We start from the raw sequence: 21,606 nt of genomic DNA on the forward strand, positions 1-21,606 counted from the left end.
ATTGATTCAGTGACTGGGATAATTGGGATGGGCGTGTCAGAGACAGTGCAATTGGCACAGGACAGAGCAGAGTTTAGGGCTGTTGTACATAGGGTCGCTATGAGTCAAAGTGACTCGACGGCACATAACAACAATAACAATGTAAAAGTGACAGCAAAAGCATAGCATCATTGTGATGTAGAAATTCATCCTTCTAGGGATAAATAGGAACTTGAAGTGCATTCATGCATCTAGCTGTATTTTATTATTTATAAATCTTTTAGGTAATCATGCCATTAAACCGTACATATCTCATAAATCCTTAGCAGCCTAAGAATATGCTGGCCCATTTTACAGGTATAAAAGTCAAAGCATAGAAAGCTTGTCAATAGACTTTAAATAAGCATTAAAGTATACAATTCTGCTCTGGAAGTATAAGGACCTCTGGTGGCATAGTTTGTAGCATGTTGTGCTGCACATCTCCAGTGGTTCAAAAGCACTCTCATCGCTCCCACTGTGATGGGCAGTTTCCTCATGTTACGATTCACAGCCTCAGAAATGCTGGCCAGTCACTAATAGTTGGAGCTGACTCGATAGCAGTGAATTGGAGTTTTGATCCAAAGGTGCTGAGTATTATTAATGATGTGATAGGAATAGCAACTCAGACGGTTTTATGATAGTCTCGGTGTTGGCCCTTGGTAAAGTAGGTTAACTTCTCTGTGCCAGGGCTTTGAATCAGTTCAGTCCAGCTCAATCCACTGCTGAGAATTTGCCTTTCCACTCCAGAATCTGTACATTATCAAGATCCCCAAGGACATCAATAAGTATCACCTTGGGGATTTGGGGAAAGCTGTAGACTCTGATTCAGTATATCTGGGATGGAAAGGCAGGTTGTCAGAATGGGGGGTTGAACCACATTATACTGGACTGAAGCCCTAATCTGTGAAACTTTTGCATCTCACCTAACAAACTGGGTACTTACTCTGATAATTGACTTTGTTGTTGTTTCCTTAGGTGCTGTCAGGTCAAGTAGGACATAGCAACCCTATGAACAAAAGATCTGAACCCTGTTCTATCCTGCACCATTCTCATACTTCCTACACACAAGAGCCCATTGCAGCAGTCACTGTGTCAATCCATGTGGTTGAGGGTCTTCCTTTCCTTCACCAACCCTCCACTCCTCCCAGAATCATGTCCTTCTCCAAGGAATAGCCCCTCCTAGTAACATGTCCAAAGTACGTGAGACAAAGATTCATCATCCTTGCCTCCAAAGAGCACTCCATCTGCACCCTCTCCAAGACATATCTGTTGGTTCTCCTGGCCATCCATGGGATGTTCAGTGCTCTTTTCCAACACTACAGCTCAAAGGCATCAATTCTTTTTCAGTCATCCTTATTTATTGTCCAGCTCTCAGATGCATAGCAAACAATAAGAACGACTGAATCTTAGTCTTTGAACTGACATCATTACTCCTCAATTATTTGTAAAAGTCTCTTTACAACTGCAGATTCTCCTAGTGCAATGTGTCTCCTTATTTCCTGACTGCTGGTTCCAAGGGTGTTAATTGTGGATCCAAGCAAGAGGAAGGTGTTGACAGTTTCAATCTCCTTTCCATCCATCATGATGTTGCCTATTGATCTAGTGGTAAGAATCTTTATTTTCCTGACATTGAGATGCCAATCCATACCATAGGCTACATTGCTTCTTCATCTGCCACAAGTGCTTCAAGCCCTCCTCACTTTTAGCAAGCAAGGTTGTGTCATGTGCATAACACAGATTATTGATAAGTCTCCCTCCAATCCTGATGCCATACTTGTCTTCATAGAGTCCAGCTTCTCAGATAATTTGCTCAGCATACAGCTTGAATAGGTATGGAGAGAGAATGCCATCCTGATACACTCCCTTCCCAGTTCCAAATCATGAAGTGTTTCACTGCTCTGTTCGCACAACAGCCTCCTGCTCCAAGTATAGGTTCCCCATGAGCACAATCAAGTGCTCCGGGGTTCCCATTCTTCTCATCAGCCACAATTGGCATGATTCATACAGTCTTTGCATACTTGATCCATACACTTTTGCATAGTCAATGAAGCACAAATAGACATTCTTTCTGGTATTACTTTCAGCCAGGATTCATCTGACATCTGGTGCCACAGCCTCTTCTAAATCTGGCTTGAACTTCTGGCAGTTCTCTCTCTCTCTCTCTCTCTCTCTCTTATCTATCTATCACTGTTCCAGATGTTTTTTAAATGATCTTCAGCAATATTTTGCTTGCATGTGATATCAGTGATATTGTTTAATAATTTCTACATTTGGAAATTGTTCAAAAGTGTTACAGTTTAGGAATGGGTACAAAAATGGCCCTCTTCCAATGGGTTGGCCAGACAGCTGTCCTCCAAATTTCTTGGCATAGACTGGTGAGTGCATCCAAGGTTGCATCTGTTAATTGGAACAAGTCAATTGGTATCCTATCGACTCCTGGGACCTTATTCTTTGCTAATACCTTCAATGCAAACCTAAACCAGCTGCATTAGCTTATTATGTTCTGAATACACAGGGAGGCTAGCCAGCATCATCTCCCTTTGTGTTCTTCAAGACTGGTATCCAATCCTCCCCCTAGGCTGCCTTGCTTCGAGTTAAATAACAGTGGGGCTTTTCATCTTTCCTGTTTCCCTGCACTTTAATCACCATCTTCTTGTATCACTAACTTACTCTAAGAAAGTATCTTCTTCATTAAGTGACTATGACTCTGAATGACCTTTATAATGGAATAATGGTGAGTGCCTGGGCACTATAAACACATCGAGTGGCCAAGCAAAAGGTTAGAGGTTTGAATCCACTAGAAGGTGGTAAGAAAAATCTTGTGATCTACTGCTGAGGGAAAAAAACCAAACAAACTCAAAACAGTTATTTAAAAATCCTATAGAGCACAGTTCTCCTGTGATACATATGGGTTCACCGTGAGATGGAGTCACTTAATGGTACTGGGAAGGGACCTCTGGTAGCCTAGTGGTAAGAAGCTGTGCTGCAATCCCGAAGGCAAATGGTTAGAATCCACCAACTACTCCATAGGAGAAGGATAGGCAGTCTCCTCTCATGCGATTAACTACCTCTGAATACCTGCTATGGGTTGGTTCCGACTTGACGGTGCACATAACAATTGGTTAAGGGTTGGGAAAGCCCATGAGAGGTCGTTCTAGGGTCGTGTTTCTCTGCCTCAGACTCTTTCATGGATCTTTCATACAGAGAAAGATGCTCTGGCCACAGCCTGGAGATTTAGACTCAGTAGGACTGTGGAGAGGTCTTGATAAGCTGTAGCCTTAAAAAAAATCTTACAGATGTATCTGATGCAGCAGGCTTGAGAGCCACTGTACTGAGAAGTATGCTTACCTGTGGAGAGAACCAGTCTGCTCGGTGGGATTCACAACCTCATGCAGCTCCTCCAGGGGGCAGCTGGGGCATAATGCAGTCAGGTGTTACAGTCCTGTGCTCTCAAGGGTTCTGTGATAATTACATCATTAGTGACAATGTTAAACCTTTAACACTATTAAACTTGTAGCAATAGCACTTATATAGCACTAATTATGTTCCAGGCAATGTTCTAAGGACATTATATACAGGAGTCACGCCATTTAATTGCCACAAATAAAGTAGGGGCTACATACCTTATTTCACATAACATTTCACACTTGCTTTCAGATACAAAACTAAAGGTGCAGATAAAAAACACCAATAATGTTTTCATTAACCTTGTGCCAGTACTGGGCCTCACTTCATCCTCATAACACCACTAAGGATGCTAAGGCTTCAAGGAGGTAATGTTGTTGTTGTTTAACATCAAGTTGAAAGTGACTCATAGCTGCCCCTCCAGAGGGTTTTCAGAAGCAGCTAATTGCAAGGGAGATTGCCCATTCTTCTTTCGCAGAGCAGCTGGTGGATTCGAACTGCATGCCTTTGGGTTTTCAGTGCAGTTCATTGTTTTTCAAATTCACACTGCAAATAGGTGATAGAGCTAAGACATGTGCCCAGGTCTTCATTTATCTAACTATTTATGGTTTCTGTCTGTCAAGAGAAGTTACAGACTTTGTCTTTTAGTGATAAGGGAGTAATAATGGCAATATTACCACCATTAACTCATAGAAGTGTTGGGATTTCAAAAAAGAGTTGAGAAAATGTGCTTGAAAAGCCTTTTGAAATTACATCTTGAGGCAACTGGGAGGAGTTTAATGAAATATATTCTGGAGAGCCAACTCCATTAAGTGTAAATCCAGTAGCTTAAAACTAGAACCTGTTTAGTACCTCCATTCAAGGAATCATAGTGCTGTTTGTGGATCCTTGGCTTTTCCAGAGACTGAAGCGTTAAAGGAGAGCACTCATAATAAAAAAGACCATCTCTAGATCCATCCTGAAATACAGTGACAGGATGATATCCATATGCATACAAGAAAGACCTGTTAATACCATTATCATTCAAATATATGCACCAACAATTAGACCCAAAGAGGAAGAAATAGATGATTTCTAACAAATTTTGCAGTTGGAAATCAATTGAACATGCAAAAAAAAAAGACTCATCAATAATAACTGGTGACTGGAATGTAAAAGTTGAGAACAAGGAAGAAGCATCAGTTGTCAGAAAACATGGACTTGGTGATAGAAATGAGGCTGGAGATAGAAAAGAATTTTCTATAATTGATTTATTCATTGAAAACACCTTTTATAAAAAACACAAATGGTGACTATTACACATGGGCCTCACCTGATGGACTACACATGAATCAGATTGATTACATATGGGGAAAGAATTATCAGGGAAGCTCAGTATTAGCTGTGAAAACTAGATCAGGTGCTGATTGTGGAACAGACCATCAACCACTCATATGCAATTTCAAACTGAAGCTAAAGAAAATGAAAACAAATCCAAAATTAACCTTGAATCTATCCCACCTGAATATAAGGAGTACGTAGGAGTACACAGAATCACTGTACCGAACCAGCTGACGCAGAAAAATTTCATGAAACAACATATGATCAGGAGAGGCAATGGTGATGAAGGAGGAAGTTCAAGCTGCTCTGAAGGAATTGGCCAAAAACAAGGCCCCAGGAATTGATGGAATACCAATTGACATATTTCAACAAACTGATTTAGCTCTGGAAGTGCTTATCAGGTTCTGCCAAGGGATCTGGAGGACATCAGGACTGGAAGAGATCCATATTTATTCCCATTCTAATAAAAGGTTCTCCATCAGAGTGTGAAAATCATTGAACAATATCACTACTCTCACACCCAAGCAAATTCTTACTGAAGGCTATCCCAAACCAACTGGAACAGTACCGAAACAGAGAACTACCAGAAATACAAGCTGGATTTACAAGAGGCCATGCCATAGGGACATCATTGCTAATATCAGATGGAACTTGGCTGAAAGCAGAGAACACCAGAAGAACGTCTGTGTTTTATTGACTATGCCACTACATGGATTCCGACTCATAGCAACCAAATACAGAAATAATTCGCCGGGTTGTCTGAAGGCCGCGGGCAAGATGGCGGCGCCGTGGGCTCCTGGCCTGCTCCGCCTCCAGATCCTTGGCCTACGCTTTGGCACTGGTGCAGCTGTGCGGGCCCGAGGCGTCCACCAGAGCCCAGCCCTCAGTGCCCAAGGCCGGAGCCGTGGTCCCCAAGCCTGCTGCGTTCCCAAGCAGCCGCGGAGAGTATGTAGTGGCCAAGCTGGACGATCTCATCAACTGGGCCCGCAGGAGCTCCTTGTGGCCCATGACCTTCGGCCTGGCCTGCTGCGCCCCGCTACGACATGGACCGCTTTGGCGTGGTCTTCCGCGCCAGCCCACGTCAGTCCGACGTCATGATGGTGGCCGGCACACTGACCAACAAGATGGCCCCTGCGCTTCGCAAGGTGTATGACCAGATGCCGGAGCCCCGCTATGTGGTGTCCATGGGGAGCTGTGCCAACGGCGGAGGGTACTACCACTACTCATACTCGGTGGTGAGGGGCTGTGACCGCATCGTGCCTGTGGACATCTACGTCCCAGGCTGCCCGCCCACGGCAGAGGCCCTTCTCTACGGCATCCTGCAACTTCAGAGGAAGATCAAGCGGGAGAAGAGACTTAAGATCTGGTACCGCAGGTAGTGCTACCGCCACAGCTAGACTGTCCACCTCCCTCACCGTCCTCCAAGGTTATTAATAAACCCAGCCCACCACTCTGTCCCTGCAAAAAAAAAAAAAAAAAAAAAAGAAATAATTCGCCACTGCATACGAAAGAGAAAAGAAATGAAACCTAAGGAGAAACACAGAACCAACCCAGTGGCTGAGGCACTGTGTCCATTGGTGATGATTACAATTGAAAACACCTTTGCAGGAAGTAGCAGGGTGTTTTCCTACTCCAAGTGTACTCTGCAGACCAGCCATGGGCAATACCTTGGACTCTGCTGGAAATGAAGACTCTGGCTCTAGTGCAAAATACTGCACGTCCCACAGCTTGCAGATGACGTGCTTGGAGAGGTGCTGTGCTTAATGTTAGGCAAACCCTGATGGCTTAGAGGTTGTGTTGCTAAAACTAAAGGTAGGTGATTCTCTTCCCATGAAATTTGAAGTCTCTGAAAACCTGCTGGAGAAGCAGTTTTGGATCAACAGCAGTGAGTTAGTTTTGCTTTTTTGCTTTGTTTATTTTTCCTATCCCAAAAGTTTGCAGTTTGAATCCACCAGGTACTTGGTGAAAGGAAGTGGGAGAGTCGCCTATAAAGATTTACAGCCTCAGAAACGTAATAGAGGGTTGATGGGAGTCAAAACCAGCTCCATGTCAATAGATTTGGGAGCAAAAGAGTTATTTTAAGTCTCGCTTACGTTTGCTGCTTTGGGAAAAGATTGCCAGGTCTTGGGTCCCAGACAAGAGCTGAGTGAATTGAACTGGCAACCATTCAATTCACTAGCCTAGACCTTAACCATTATTTCACCAGAGCCCTTTTTAAGCAACAACTAGACCTTTCTAGTTCCAAATCTCGTTATTGCCTTTGTTCACCACAAACATCTATGGCAAGGCTCTGTGCAGGCGACAGTTCCTTCATTGTGACAGTTTCGCTCATTATTGAAGAGTACTGAGATTCCTCCCTAAATTGGCTTCCAAGTTGAGGTAGGTGAGGAACTGCTGGCAGAAATAAGTGAAGTCAGTAGAGATTCATTCTGACAGGATAGGTATTAAGACTAAACACTCGTGTGATGGTGTGGGAGCCCGGGGCACTGACTATAATTGGAAGCCTGACTCTCTCTCTTGTAATACAAGTTGACAGTGTAGGCCCCAGGGTTGAAAGGATTCTGAAGTTATTTCCAGCATCCAGCATGGTTTTCTCCTAGAGTAAAAGGCCCCAATATGAAACGTCTCATTTTTATTCAGTCCACTATTGACAGGTGGGGCATTTATAGCTTTTTCATTATGGAACTGGGAGCTGGATGATGACTATGGATGACAGAAGAAGAATTGATGCCTTTGAGCTGTGGTATTAGAGAAGAGTACAAAATATCACATGGACTGCCAAAAAGAACAAACAAATATGTCTTGGAGAAGGTGCAGCCAGAGTGCTCCTTGGAGGCCAAGATGATAAAGCTTCATTTCACATACTTTGGGCATGTTGCTAGGAGAGGCTGTTCTTTGCAGAGAGACATCATGCTTGGAAAGGTGGAGGGTCAGCGAAAAAGAGGAAGACCTTCAACCCGGTGGATTGGCACAGTGACTGCCACAGTGGGCTCTAATGTGTCAGGGAGTGTGAAGGCGGCACAGGACATGGCAGTTCAAACCTGTTGCCCGTAGAGTCGTTATGAATTGTACTCAGCTCGAAGGCACCTAACAATAGTAACATCATGGAACTAAATGAAAATGTTAGCTCCGTGGTTTGGATTATGATGGTGGTAAGTAGCATATTTTAGTTTTTAAAAAAAGATGTGCTGAGAGCAAAAGCCAAATTTATGAGGTAACTATTCCCAGAAGTCATTGTGAAGACCATGACATCAGAAAGCTGGACAATGACTAGGGAGGATAGAAGGAGAATTGATGCCTTTGAGCTGTGGTGCTGGAGAAGAGTATTGAGAGTACCATGGACTGCTAGAACAACAGATTCATCCTGGAGAGGGTTAAACCGGGCTGCTCCTTGGAGGCAAGGATTCTGACATACTTTGGACATGTTGTAAGGAGGGACCAGTCCTTGGAGAAGGATGTCATGCTTGGTAGGGTGGAGGGACAGCACAGGAGGGGAAGACCCTCTATGAGGTGGATTGATTCAGTGACTGGGTGACTGGGGTAATGGAGGAAGGTGTGTCAGACAGTAAGGTTGGCACATGATAGAGCAGGGTTCAGAACTGTTGTACACAGGGTCGCTATGAGTCACAAGAGACTCAACGTCAATTCCCAAAAATCCTCCCCACTGGATTAATAGGCAACACCAAAATGAATGAAGAAAATATTGAAGTTGTCAAGGATTTCATCTTGCTTGGATCCACAATCAGCATTCAAGAAGCCAAAAAAACATGTTATATTAGAGAAGTTGGTGACAAATATTGAATATGCCATGGACTGCCAAAAGAATAAACAGCTTACATCTATCTTGAAGGAAGTGAAATCAGCGTGCTCCTTGGAGGCGGGTGGTGAGACTTTGTGTCACATACTTGCACATGTTGTCAGGAGGGAAAAAAACCCCTCATGGCTGGGAAAGTGAAGGATCAGCGCCTGCGAAAATCTGGGGGCTCAGAGGCTGGAGCGAGTTGGTCTGGGATCAGTGGTCAGGGGAGAATTAAGTTGGTACAGGATAGGCTCAATGGCTTTTGGTTTGGTTTTTGTTTTTAACTCCACAGCACCTAACAACCACCACCTCCACATGGGTTCCAGGTACTTTATTTGCAAGTTGACGTATTCCCTTGTAGCCATGGGCATCTTTTTTTTAAGTTGTCCCGGATTTCATTGTCTTTGTATACACAATCAATGCCCTAGAAGCAGCAGCTAAATAACCTTGTTAAAAGTGCAAAAGACGTTTTTAAAGTGCTGTATGGCAAAACCTTTTCTTTGATGACGAAGGTATACCTGACCAAGTTATGGTATTTAATTTTTTTTTCTTTTGGCATGTCTGACAGTCTTTTATTTTCCTCTTCACTTGTTTATTCACATTGATTTTCCTTTGTACTCCTTTTGTTAACTTTTTAAATTTTATTGGTTTGTTTACAAATTTCACATACATTGTGTTTCACACTATTCTTCATTCATATTATGTTTCCTATGATCATTCTCATGCATTAAGTTTTATAAAATTAATCCCCATTGGACCTTGCCCATCATTACCCTGTCTTTTCACCCAGATTCTTTCCATTTCCTTCCCCTCCTCCTTCCACCCACCAAACTGCAACCCTGTGGTTTCACCTGTCCCCATTCTCAGCCGTTCACTCCCATCCCTACCCCTTTGGGTCCCCATACCTGTTTGACTAGCTATCCTCCTATTTTTACAATAATGGTCTTATGCCGTATTTGTCCTTTTGAGACTGAGTTAGTTCACTCAGCATAATACTTTTCAGTCTCTCACAAGCATCTTTTGTTGTAGGATCACCCAATCATTTCATGGGAGTTACAAGACCGTGACGAGAAAGGCCTTATAAAAGCAGTCCATCACCCTGCAGTCCTTGAATGGAAACAGTAAGTTACTTTGGATTTAATTGTTATAATTTATTACTTTTCCTGCATTCGGTTGCTGGCTGCAAATTCTTTTCGTGCAGAAACCCAGAATTGCTTCCTGTTCTTGACACATAAAAGGTAAAAAGACTTTCCCCCCCAGTTATGCTCATAATTTTTTGCTGGATGACCTTTGCATCTGTGGCTTGGTTTTATGATTTAAAAACTATGTTTGGCTGACAGACAATTCTGAAAATGAATTTTTTTAAACCTAATTCAAATTACAGTGCCAGCTCCTCTCTTTACATCACCTGTTAACCTTACCAGCATCTTACTGTCTAACAATCAACTTGTCTACTCTGGAATCTTCTACATGAGAAAATACCTTTTCCTTCTACAAACTTTTCTCTCTGCAATGTTGTCAAATCACATTAAGATAGTTCAAAATGGGCAACAGTTCGCTGTTTAGGTAAAAGTCTTGGTCCTGAATGGTAACAAGGACAGTGAGATGAGGACAATTTTTATACTAATTCTTACTTGGCTATACCTGAAGTTTTAACCCCATTCTCCTTTCCTGTTGTATAGGAAGAAAAGTAAGAGCCATAGGTAAACCTGACCACGTTGGTCTATGCAGCCTCCAATGACTTCACACCCCTTCCCCCATTTTGTTTGTTCTTTATTTTATATTGGTTTACTTACAAAGTTCATATACACTGTTTTTCACACTGGATCTTTCCTCACCCCTCCCTCCACCCGTCCAATTGTGTGACCGTATGATTAAGCAACGCCCCCCCCCCCATCCATCCTCACCCCGCTACTCCCCTCTCCCCACCTTGGATCCTCGTATTCCTTCTACAATAATGATCTTATACAGTATTTGTCTTTATGAGACTGAGTGAGTTTACTTAGTATAATGCTCTCCAGTCCCTCCAAAGTTAAGTAGTGATTTACAGAAATCATTGCTCCTCCGATGACTTTTGAGGTGGCAGTGGAGGCCCAATCCTGGGCATCCTGTTTAATCAGTTTAAAAGATGGGAGGTATGAACATTCACCCTCATCAGCAGGTGGTTGTTGTTGTATAGCGTGGAGTTGGAATGGACCCATAGCTGACCCTCCGGCAGGCTTTCAGAGGCAGTTAATTGCACGGGAGAAAATTGCCCATCCTTCTCCTGCGGAGCGGCTGGGGGATTTGAACCACATGCCTTCGAGATTGGAGTGAAGCTGCTTGCCACTAGGCTACCAGAGATTTCCCTCATCAACAGGTTAGAATCCAGAAACTTGAGATTATGAGTTTTAATATACTCATGCGGTCTAGTGGGTAAGGAGTTGTGCTGCCAACACAAAGGGTGGTGTTTCAAATCTACCAGCTGCTCCTCAGGAGAAAGATGGGAAATCTCCTCCCAAGCAATTTACAATCTCTCAAAAACCTGCCTCTCTCAAAAAGGTCAGTTGTCAGTTTCCACTTAATAGCAATGAGTTGCTGAATTGAGTTGTTATGAATAAATAGTAAGGAAAAACCTGTAACTTCATCATACTTTTTATATGTTTTTTTCCTCACAAAAAGGCAATACAAGCAAACTGAAAAGAAATATTTTACTTCCTCATAAGTACTAATGGACTAGGTCTATGACCCTGAATATAACCTTGACTATGACCCTGGCTTGAAGTCATATATTAGTTCCAAACTCCTTGTCTTTAGGTGCTATTGAGTTGATTCCAAATTATAATGGCTCTATGTACAGCACTGGGAAATTATGCCCAATCCTACACCATCCTCACAGTCTCTGCTGTGTGCAAGCTTATTTTTTTGTAATCACACTGTCATTGGAATTGAGGGTCTTCTATTCCTCTGACATTCTTCTAGAACTTGTTCCACTTAGCAACATGACCAAAAAACATATAACAAAATTTCATCAGCCTTCATTCTAAAGAACATACTAGTACTTTCTCCAAAGACAGATAGGTTTTGGTTTGGTTTGTTTTTGCTAATCCATAGTTGGAGAGTTAGCCTAAAAGTTGGCTTTTTAATCTATTATCTTGGCCCCTTCTATTCTCCAGCAATCTTAATTGCAGACGAGGTCTTGCAAATAATAAACAGCTGTAGGACTAGGATAAGAGAAAGAGTGCTTCCCACGAGACTTGAGGGCAGCAAGACTTGGAGACTGGAGTGAGACTCTCATGGTGGGACTCGGGCATTGCTAATTGAGAAACTGAGGCAAAGTGTGACGTGAAACTTCCTGCATTTGTAGTGGTCATAGTTAAAGTTTTGTTGTTCTTCCCAGAAGCTGACTTATAATTGCTCTGAGGTAAACCTTGCTGGATGATTGAGGAAACCAGAGGCTTCTTGAATTTGTGTTGCTGAACTGAACCAAGACTTTACTAAACCTGGACTTAAATTGTGAGATAATCTTTGCCTCCCCCACTCTCCAACTTACTTCCCTAATAAACCCCATTCTTGGTACCACAACTGTGAGTCAACAAATAAACAAATCTCTTGCTACTGGTGTGGCTTTAGAGGCACCATGGGGCTGCACTATGGGCTCTTTATCTGCTTTCTGCTCTGGGGTCATTCTCACTCCCTTGAGCCATTTCAGAGTGGCGCAAAATGTCGTGCGCCCCCATGTCCTGTTTTCTGCTCTTCAGACAATGGTATATGAACTATTATTTACCAACACCACAATTTGAAGCCATCAATTGTCCAACTTTCATATGCTGATGAGGTCATGGAGAAAAAAGTTACTTGGGCCAGGTGCAAGTAAATGTCACTCGGGGCTTAAGTACACACTTTCTTTGAAGTCCAAGGAGGCATACATACAAAGAACAACAAGGGAATCTGATGTGAATCTCATAGTGATAAAAATTTACCATGGAACAACAATTTGTTCTGAGGAAAATTTGGCATATTTTTGTCTGATCTGGCACTGCACACTTGTAATAATACTAGGATTTTGGTTGTAGTGTTAGCAAGGAAATGAAAATCGGTTTGTCTCATTTGAAATTTATGGAGTCCCTAGGTGGTCATTTGGTTAAGCACTGGTCTAATAACTGAAATGCTGAAAGCTTTGAGCCTAGCTAGAGGCACCTTGGAAGACATACGTGGCAGTCAGCTTCTGAAAAATCAGCCCTTCAAAGTTCTATGACATACAGTTGTGTTCTGATGCATGTGGGGGTGCCATGAATCACAGGTGACTAAACAGCATGCAGTTTGGTTCAGTTTCTGCTTTTGAAGTGTCCAAGAACTGTCTGATATATTGGCTTTGCGCATCTCATAGATATTTTAGAAGTGATATTGTCAGAACAAGATCATATGTGTACTAGGTATTATTTTGCCACATAGTGAGGATTTAAAGAAACTGAGAACCCTGTTCATTGCTAACTCCAGGTATGGATTCCCTGCAGCTAATGAGATGTTGTTGCTTCTGGCCCCCAGCTGAGGGTTTGACTCTCAGCTCTGCCACTTTCTAGCTGTGCCTTCAGTAAATGTCTTCATCTCCTTCTGTCTCAGTTTTTTATCTGTGAAAAATGATGACTTTAAAAGCAACTACTTTGGTTTGTTGGGAGAATTACATGAATGAATATTCATTACATCTTTAGAAAAATGCCTGGCATGTAGGGCATAGTAAGGAATAGTTAAAATCCAGCTGATCCAGTCGCTGTTGAATCAATGCTTGGCAACATCATGCATGTCAGAGTACAGTTGTCTTCTGTACAGTTCTCAAGGGCTGCTGCTTCAAAAGTAGATCATCAGGTCCTCTAAGGCGTCTATAGGTGGGCTTGACCCTCCAACCCAATGCTCCTACCTCCCCAGAGACTCCAATGGAGCAATATCAATTAGTGTTAGTATGACCATTTACTCTTTAAGCTTCCATATAATTTTTATTGTTGTTAGGTGATGTCAAGTATGACTCATAGTGACCCTATGGACAACCAGTCTGAACTCTGCCCTATCTTGTGCCGTCTTCATCATCTCTGACACACTAGAGCTGTTACAGAGGTCACCATGTCAATCCAGCTAATTGAGGGTCTTCCTCTCTTTCCCTGACCCTCTTTACCTTTCCTAGCATGATGCCCCTTTTCCAAGGAATAGCCTTGTCTAGCTACATGCCCAAAATACATGAGAAGAGGTTTGGCCGTCCTTTCCTCCAAGGAGCAGTGTGGATGTACTTATGTCAAGACATAGCCATTTGTTCTTTTGGTGGTCCATGAGATATGCAGTGCTCTTCTCCAACACCACAGCTCAAAGGAATCAGTTATTCATCTGTCATCCTTATTCTTTGTCCATGAGACTTTCCTCATATCCTGCGACCACAAGCAGACCTTATAGACATCCTGCAGTCATGAGGTACACTGTTGAGTCCCCACCCTTTCTACCAAGCATGGGCACTAAAGATCTAACTGAGCCACCTTCCATGTCATAATGCCTCCATTTGTCACCCCATTCTGCCATCACGGGCCTAAGCTGGGGCTAGAGAAGACTGTCCTCTGCCATGATATTTATAGGTCTAATTGTCTTTGCAGTTTTCCATTAAAGATACATCACCTAGTTATTAGTTCATTGTATTGTGGTAATGGTTTGCATACTGCTGATTACTATACCACTAGGCCACCAGAGCTCCTTAATTACGTTATAGCTTAAGTGTGTATATACTTGCTTGTTTATTGTTTCTTCTTATTAGTACAGCATTTGTCTGTCAGTCTGCTGTACTGGGGTGACTGGTAGGTTGCTGTGATGCTGTAAGCTATGCCACTGGTGTTTCAAATGCCAGAAGGGTCACCTGTGGTAGTCAGATTTCAGCAGAGCTCGCAGATTAAGACAGACTAAGAAGCAGGATTGGCCATCCACTTCTGAAGTAACAGGCCTTTCAAAATCCTATGAACAATACATGATCATCCTAGTTAAAAAATATTCTGGGGTTTTGAGACAATGTTTTTAAAAACCTATATTATTTTATAGATCCTTATTATATGAGTAAATATTTGCTGGTGATAGGTAACTAAGGCAAGTCTACAAATTATATGTGTATGTATATACATGGAGGCAGTTGGCAGCAATAATCCTAAACTTGATAGATTCAAATTAATCAAGACATTTTTATGCTATGCAAGAATTGATTTGATAGCAAGTCAAAGATGGAAAATCTTCTTCCATGTGATTTACACATACAAACTCAGCTATGAGTTGGTTGCAACTCAAGAGCTCTGTGTTTGTGTGTGAGAGAGAGATAGACAGACTGAAACAGAGAGAGAGAGAGGAGAGAAGGTGGGGGTGGGGGAGATAAGGAGAGGGAGACAGAGAAGAAAGGTGAAATGACTAATTCCCAGAGCTATTTTAGCCCAGAACCAGGATCCCAATGCCTTAGAGCAAACCTGCCTAGATGTGCAGGCTCCAAAGCTAAGGCCTTTTATCCTGGTGCCCTCCTGCAGTGATTCAGGGAGGGAGTACAGGTCACACGACTCTCTGCCTTGGGTCAGGAGGGTGATTCCTAGTGCATTCCACATTCTGATCACTTGGTGCAGTGGCACCTAGGCTTGAAAGGCAGCTCTGAGCCTAAGTCATCAAGTTCATGAGGCCTTCCACTGTCTAATGGAGTTGTGACTCATTTACCACCAGTAGAGAGCACTGTAAGATTAGAATTAATCACAGGCTCTGCAGGAAGAAAGGATTGTATCATGACTGTATTACAAAGGCAGCATTAAAATGATGGATTTGAAGTAAGCATGATCTGCCCTTGTAAGAGTAGATCATTCTCATCAGGTGAATCTTCAGAGAGCAGTCAGTCAAAACTCGCATTTCAGCGAAATAGCAATAGTACAAGCAGTAGGCATTGCTTGCTGGCTGAAGTTGAATTGTGAGAGAGAGACTCAGTTCTGGGGGCCTGGGCCTGCCTACTTTTCCTTTCCACATCTTCTTTCTGAAAGGCTGCTGGAGCGCTCCTAATTGAGCTCCCCATCCGCCTACCAGCCCCCAGTGTTCCCTGAGATCCCCATGGGCCTGAAGGCCTCCAACTCCCTTACCGGGCTTCATTCACATCTCCTCTGCTTGGGATTTGGGGGTTTTTGGAAATCATGTTTCTGGCTGTAAATCTAAAATCGAGCTTCATTTCTTAAGTCGCCTTCAGTGGATTCATAAAGCTTAGAGGCAGCCAGTTACTACAAATCGGGGCCCCGCAGTCGATGGGCTGAAGTATTGGCATTTAGTCGAAACCCGATTACAGTATTTCACTAGTCTAAACACTCAGATGCGTCCCAGGAGGACTTTTCATGCTGTGGGAAGCTTTGAAATGGATCTGCCTTCAAGATAGATGCATTTACACTTCATCTGTTTTCCATCATTTTTCTTACCATTTTGCCTGTTCCCCAAACTAGCTGTATTTAAACAAATTCTTCCCCCACAGCCATTTTCTTCTCTGATTTCTTCCTGCCGTGAAGTCTCTATGCGAAATTGGCGATAGCATGATTGATCATTTAGCTGACAGCGTAATCAGGAGCACAGGCTAGAAACTTCACTCGGGCTCCCGTCAGAGGGGAGGCTGGAATGCTGGGTTCTTAAAATACAAATACCTCACACAAAAACAGAGAGGCAGAGGCGCTTTAATGCTTGAATAAATCTCGGCCCCTCTGAGAAATGTGCTTCCCTCTTCAATTTTGTTTCAGTACTGAATCCAGGTTTTCCTCTAAATAGTATATTTATTGGAGCAATAGAAAGAATGCCTCCCCTCCTCCCCTTGCCAGGAGCGCCTGTGTGGGCTCAGTCCGCAGAGCCCTGGGCTGCTGGCTTTCCTGAATGGGGAAGGGCAAGTCTGCACTAAGCCAGCCTGCTGGATGTGCCCCATTCAGGAAACAAGCACAGCCAGGCTCTCTTCATAAACATGCGTCTTGGCTGGGTGCCACAGGCCATTAGGAAGTGGTGGACAGCTAGCGGAAGATTGGCAAATGGGTGCACTCTGAGGCACCTAGCAAGAAAGGCCTGGCAATTTCCTACTGAAAACTCGGCCATTGATAACCCTGTGGAGGGCAGTTCTCCTCGGGCACGCGTGGGGCCGCCCTGAGTCAGAACTGACTCCACAGCAGGTGATTGGGCAGATTTATTGCTGTTGTCACAGGTTAACTAGCTAACCAGGTGGGTTGCAGTAAGAGCTGAGGAAATGAAATCTTAAAGACCAAACTTGGTCAGAAAGTAACTTCTGGCAAAGGACTGGGGTCCGCAAAAGTAGGTTCTGTTGTTTTATTTCCTCGATGGTGCTCTGGCTGAACCACTCGGACCCTTGTTGCTATTGAATACCATTTTCTACAGAACTAACCAAGATTTTCATAGGCTTTTCAAAAAGGACCCTCCATTTGAGATGTTTCACCTCCTGTTTATTTTCAGTTGTTACTTTTCACGTGGGTGGTGGTGGTGGTATGTGCCGTCAAGTCGCCTGTGCAACAGCTCTGAACTCTGCCCTGTCCTGAGCCAACCTTGTTTTCTTCTGACACACCTACCCTCATTCCCCCAGTCACTGAGTCAATCCATCTCATCGAGGGTCTTCCGCTCTTGTGCTGTCCGTCCACCCTCCCAAGCATGATGTCCTTTTCCAAGGACTGATCCCTCCTTGCAAAATGCTCAGAGTAGGTCAGACAGCGCTTCAGAATCCTTGACTCCAAGGAGCAGCCTGGTCTCGCCTCTCTCCAGGATGAACCTGTTTGTTCTCCTAGCAGTCCGTGGTATATTCAATACTCTTCTCCAAGGACTGGGGGTTGTTTTCTTTTTTTAAATACTTTTATTGCTTTTCATATAATAATCTTTACAGTATGTTTCATTCATATACATGTGTTTTATATAATCTTTGATTTACATTGTGTCTTATACAATCATTTATGTATATTCTATTTTACATTATTTTTTAGTTTATTTACAAAATTCAAATACATTGTGTTTTCATACCAGGTCTTTCCCATTTCCCTCACCTCCCCATCAAATTGTGCAACCCCATGATTAATTCGCCCCACCCCCCACATCCTCACCCCTGTACTTCAACCTTCCACCCCCTTAAATCCTTATACTCATTATACAATATTGGTTTTATACAGTATTTGTCCTTATGGGACTGAATTCATTCAGTATATTGCTCTCCAGTCCCTGACAAGTTAGGTTGTTGTTATGTGCCATCGAGTCGCCTGCGAATCATAGCGACCCTATGTAGAACAGCCCTAAACTCTGCTCTGTCCTGTGCCAATCGCACTGTCTCTGACACTCCCATCTCGATTATCCCAGTCACTGAATCAACCCACCTCATAGAGGGTCTTCCCCTCCTGCACTGTCCCTCCACCCTCCCAAGCATAATGTCCTTCTCCAAGGACCAGTCTCTCCTCACAACATGTTCAAAGTATGTTAGACAGAGCTTCAGAATCCTTGCCTCTAAGGAGCTGCCCAGTTTAACCCTTTCCAGGAAGTATCTGTTTGTTTTCCTAGCAGTCCATGGTACTCTCAATACTCTTCTCCAGCACCACAGCTCAAAGGCATCAATTCTCCTTCTATCTTCCTTGGTCATTGTCCAACTCTCTGATGCATAACAGGTGATTGCGAAGACCATGGCCTGTATCAGACGCACCTTAGTCTCCAGAGAGACACCATTGCTCTTCAGTACTTTGGAGAGGTCCCTAACAGCAGACTTTCCCATCGCAATGCACCTTTTAATTTCCTGGCTACTGGTGCCAAGACTGTTGACTATGGAGCCAAGCAAACTAAAGCTGTGTACAATCTCAATCTCTTCACCATCCATCCTGATGCTGCCAATTGGCCCAGTGGTGAGAATCTTTGTCTTCTTGACATTGAGCCTCAATACAGATTGGAGGCTGCAGTCCTTGACCCTCTGCAGCAGGCGCTTCAGGTCCTCCTCAGTTTCAGCAAGCAGGGTTGTGTCATCCGCGTAACGCAGATTGTTGATAAATTGTCCACCAATCTTGACCCCACATTTCTCCTCATAGAGCCCAGCCTCCCGGATAATCTGTTCTGCATATAGGTTGAAAAGGTATGGAGTTAGATAGTAATTTATAAAGGCATTGCTCCTGTGTGCTGCATGGTATTCCATTGTGTAAATGTACCATATTTTCTCAATCCATTTAAGGCATGTGGTTCAAACCCACTAGCTGTTCCTTCTGTGCAGTTACAGCCTCTGAAAACTTGCTGGAGCATCAGCTATGGGTCAGTTCTGATTCAATGGCTCAAAAGCACCGCTAACATAGAGTTACTGATCATAAGGGTAATTACCAATCATGTGCAGAAAATGCAGAACACATTTGCCTTGAACGTCTTAGTGCTAGTCTATACATGCTAGCCGCGCACCCCTCTGTTCAGAGGCTTGTTGTGGTGTGGCGGCTGGTGCACATGGATACCCCAGGAGGCTCTGCTGCCATACTTCAATTATTAGCTGAGCTGCCTGCGGCCGTTTTCAACAGAGCTTCCAGACTGAGAGAGACTTGGAAGAAGGGCTTGAAAATCCGCAAAGGAGCCAGTAGAAACCATGCAGACCGCACCAGAACACTGTCCATAGAGTGGCACCAGATGAGTGCTGAGGTCAGAAGGCACTCCACAATGGTACAACAGCAGACTCAGACAACCTCCAGTCACACACATGGCACGGGCCCAGGGCTTTGTTGTGTTTCAGAAGAGGTCACCTTGAGTTGATGCCACTGCAACTGACTACCAACAACACCTGTATCACAAGAGTGTCTGATGGAAATGATGCAAAAGGTTTGTCCCATGGGGCAGCTGGTAGATTCAAACTGCATCTTAACTGCTTACCACTAAGGCGCCAGAGTGAGATAGTGATTTTCTACTGACCTTTTTTATCTTCCTCCTGCCGGGGCTGAGAATTTTATGTGAGAGCAGATCTGAGGTGAAAGGTGCAGCAGAGATGGGCTGATAAACTGATTTGGCGAATGCCAGGCACCCGCACTTAGTTGATGGAGCAAGAAGGTAAAGAAAGCTGGGACGTTCTTTACAGGCCGCTTTCCTCCAGTCCACACGCAGTGATTGCTTACCATTTTGTTTAGCATCTACCTGATTGTCTCCTCTTCCTAGTTGAGCTCATAAAAGATAGATAACCGTGCCAAGAAGCACGAGCAGAAAACTTATCAGAAGCTTCCGCCACTGAGCAGAGACTGCCTGGTTTTGGGGTGTTTCTTTGGTGTGATTTTTTTTTTTTTGCTCTCTTTGCAGCCCAACCTTGGCCACCACACCCCAAACCTGTTTCACTAGTATTTCTTCATTTTAGGTTCTAGCAGTGCATGCGTGGGAGGTTTGACAAAAGTCCTTCTTGTGCCTTGTCCTCTGATAACATCTGCTTTAAACTCCTAGGCAGCAGGAGCAGGAGAAAGGATTTGCACCAACTCCTTCTCCGCCTCCCCCACCCCCTCAGTGTCTGGAAGGTCTTGTGTTACACGGTAATAGAAAAGTAGAAGGTTTGGAAGCAGAACATGACATATGGGCCTCCAGCCGGCATGAGACCCTCTCTATCCAGTGCATAGCATGGAATTTTGCATAACACATCTTGGAGCCAGTCCAGTGGTATTCAGTTACTGCCAATACTAGCAACACTTTGGTCAATCAGAGACTCACTATTACCAAGCAATTCCACAGCTTCAACCCCAAGGATATGGTAACAGTAAGACTTGGGTGTATTATCCAGAGATGAAGAGGGGGACAGACAAGGCATCTAAAAATGTAAGGGAGGATTTGATCTATCTGCCCCCACCCCCCCCATTGGTTTGAAACGGCTTCGTTCTTTTACACCTGTAGATCCTAGCAGCAGAGTATTTTATGTGTCGGGCTGCAAAATGGGAAGGTCAGCCATTCAAATCCGCGGTAGAAAGTTGAGGCAGCCTCCTTCCTTAAAGGTGCTTTGGAAACGCAATGGAAAGTTGGCATGAGATGGAATTAACTCCATGGCAGAGCATTTGGCTCATTGAGATTTATATGTTATACTTGTTCGTATTTGCTTCAGTGCGTGGAGTCCGTGAGTGGTGCAAATGGTTAATGCACTCAGCTAAACGGGAATGTTAGTGATTCGAGTCACTAATGGTGCTTCAGAAGAAAGGCTTGGGGATCTAATTCTGAGAAGTCAGCCCTTCCCCTCTGACACACCCGGCAGCATGCGTGGGAGCTGGCTTCATGGCAGCTCTCTTATCTCTTTGACTATGATTTTTCTTGTCCACTCAGAATAGACTTGGGAAATCTTTGTTTATCATTTCACTATCATGGGCAGGGCCACAGAGTCAACGCTCAGCGGGTATCCACGTACCCATTGTAGTAACCAATGACTGCATCTGCTGGATGAAAATGGGGATTTCCAAACTGGGTACCTTCTTTTGGTCTTTCAGAGTTTCTTTTGGGATTGCTGAAGGACTTACCTCCTTTGAAGATTCTCTCTGATGCAATATTATTACTGATTCTAATTTTAAAATCTTCAGGTCCTTTATTGAGAAAATGTAGATCAACTGCAGATCAACTGTAGACCAAGTGTAGTTCTCAGTGCTTGGTAGGCAGGCACTGTTAAAAAGAAATGTTCTAAAAAGAATGTGACTCTAACTGGTAGGTTCAATTCCAAGATGGTGCTCCTCCGTGGTGGCATCTTACACAAAGAATGCGAGAACGACAGTTTTCTTCCCCCTTTTTTTTCAAACCAAGCAACGTTCTTGGATTGATTTTCTGTGTCATATGTGCCTTACATACATGTGTGTATTACTTATGTAGGAACATGATATGTGAAAGGACTGTAAGTAAAATGGCATGGGGGCGGGGAGATTCTCGGTTATAGCACCTAAAAATTAAAAGGTAGTCTAAAAGTATTATATTTTAGGGCATTATTTTTATCGTAGGAGTATGCAATGAGAGTTGTAGAGTGGATTATATTTGGGGCTAGGGGGTGGGGTTTGGGGAGGTGCAGGGGGGATTGTGTACCAATGAGGGAGTTTTTCTTTTGCTTT

The 21,606-nt window shown here is 43.6% G+C and overlaps 1 pseudogene; it reads left to right on the top strand.

Moving 5' to 3' along the window:
- The first annotated feature begins 5,520 nt into the window (after positions 1–5,520).
- LOC102859622 lies at positions 5,521–6,122 on the top strand (annotated as a pseudogene).
- The last annotated feature ends 15,484 nt before the right edge of the window (positions 6,123–21,606 follow it).

Source organism: Elephantulus edwardii, unplaced genomic scaffold, assembly GCF_000299155.1.
Source record: "Elephantulus edwardii isolate Elephantulus edwardi_28Jun2011 unplaced genomic scaffold, EleEdw1.0 scaffold00016, whole genome shotgun sequence".
In the NCBI taxonomy this organism is placed as follows: domain Eukaryota; kingdom Metazoa; phylum Chordata; class Mammalia; order Macroscelidea; family Macroscelididae; genus Elephantulus; species Elephantulus edwardii.